Genomic DNA, 2237 nt, shown 5'->3' with positions numbered 1-2237 from the left:
TTTATATTTCTCTTTCTATTATTTATATGAAATCATCTTTGAAAGATAAAAATATCATTTATTTTTTTAAGTTTATTTTATAAAAAAAAATTTACATATTTTAAAAGCCAAAATAATAGTATATCCTTTATACTTCCTTTTGAAATAATAATCTATAAAAACGAATTTAATTAGGTGACAACATAAAATATTTTAACTTTTGTTATCAAAACAAAATTCAATAAATAACAACGGCAGTAATAATGGTAATGCGTCATTGCGTCCTCATTTATATGTCTGTCTACCAAGTAATAAGTCAGTAAGATATTATTTCATTATTTATTAAATACATTATTAAACAAATATTATATATATTTTAATATAAAGAATTTTACATGATCATCCATTTAAATTTAGGTGTTTAGATAATTTTTCAAATAATAAATTTAAAAAATTAGTTATTTTTGCCGATATGTTAATATATAATTAATTGTCTCTGTATAATATATATATACTACCATTTAATAATGTTGATGATATTAAATTATTTTAGAAGATGTATTATAATAACTAAGGGTAATATCATTATGGCCTAACTAAAAGTGTACCAGAGTTATCATTTTTCATTCGAAGAACTTGGTCAGTTATCATATGGATATTTTTGTTAATTTTATCCTTTTGTAAACTAATTATTGGTGATAAAAAAGAAATATTTGAAAAGAGGAAGTATAGGAAGTTAATGGGTATTTGTACAATGTTTATAATGGGCTGTATTGTGTTTGATTTAGTAGAATATCAGATGTTTATTATCCTTAGGGGTGAGCATGGGTCGGTTTGGTTCGGATTTATGGTAAAATTAGAATCGAACCGATCAAAATGTAATTGGTTTGGTTTGGTTCGGATTTGTATTTTTTTGTACCTGTACCCGAACCAAACCAAACCGATTAAGAATGGATTGGTTCAGTTCGGGTAATTGGGTACCCGATGACTTTGAAATTCATAAAAAAAAATCAAATTTTTATCTTACAAATTCAACAAGTACAATAAACATGTAACATCAATAGAAATAATCCAAACATGTTAAACATCAAATACATTAAAAACTAAACTCATTAAAATCCAAACATATTAATAATGAATAATCATTGTCTAATAGAAAAGCCATATATATTTTTTTAGTTTTTTTATTTAATTAATATATGATCGGATTCGCGGGTTGGTTCGGACTTCGCACCCCCAAAATCGATGCCTAAACCAATCATTAACAAAAGCTATCGGTTTGGTTCAGGTTGGACCCAATTACCCGTTGGTTTCAGAACCAATTTAATTGGTTCGGTTTGGGTTCGAACGGATAATCGGGTACCCGCTACCCATGCTCACCCTGAATTATCCCTGATACCCGGATGGTTATTTTGGATAATATGGATGTATTGTATTTGATAAATTAATAATATTTTATCTTAAATGTTCATTTTTAACCAAATAAATAGTCAATTATACACATTATACAGATCCTGTAATGGCTCTCGGAATTCATTTGAAAATTGTGTGTGCAACTTTTCTGAGTATTATTATTCTTGTGTTCAAACGAAGCCTTGCGTGTGAAACGTTGTGTTTGTGAAAGGGTACTTCAATGAAGTAACTAACTCTATAAAGAAAAATTTTAATAAATATAATAATAAATTATATATTTTTTATATATAAATTATCATTAATTAAATATTAATAAAAAATAATAATATTTATTAATCATGTAAATATTACATGATACATGATTAGTAAATAATATAATGTATTCTAAAAATATTAAGTCTTTCTCCTATTAAGCTATACCTGCTAATATTTCTCACTATATCAAGGATATTATTTCAAGGTATCCGTTCAAAATGTATTTTAAAAAGTAATAAAATATAACACGTTTCATAGCATAAATGTTTATTAGATTCACAAATAATAATGACAAGAAAGACAATAACCAAAATAAATTTCTTTCTTTTTTTAGTTTCAAACAATAAAGATTATTGTCAATGAGTTATAACTCAAATGACATAGTTTTTTCATATCATCTAGAGATCGCGAGTTGAATCTCAATCCTATCTTTAGAAAAAAAAAAAACAACAACAAACATTACTTGATTATTACATACTATTCAAGTTTTAGGTTGTATTTAAAAACCGTTGCAAAATAATAATAAGAACATATATAAACCTATTTAAAATAAAATAAATATAACAACATATAAAATATCTCTATTTTAT

This window comes from Arachis ipaensis, chromosome B08, assembly GCF_000816755.2.
Source record: "Arachis ipaensis cultivar K30076 chromosome B08, Araip1.1, whole genome shotgun sequence".
Lineage (NCBI taxonomy): Eukaryota > Viridiplantae > Streptophyta > Magnoliopsida > Fabales > Fabaceae > Arachis > Arachis ipaensis.
This window is presented reverse-complemented; position numbering follows the sequence as displayed.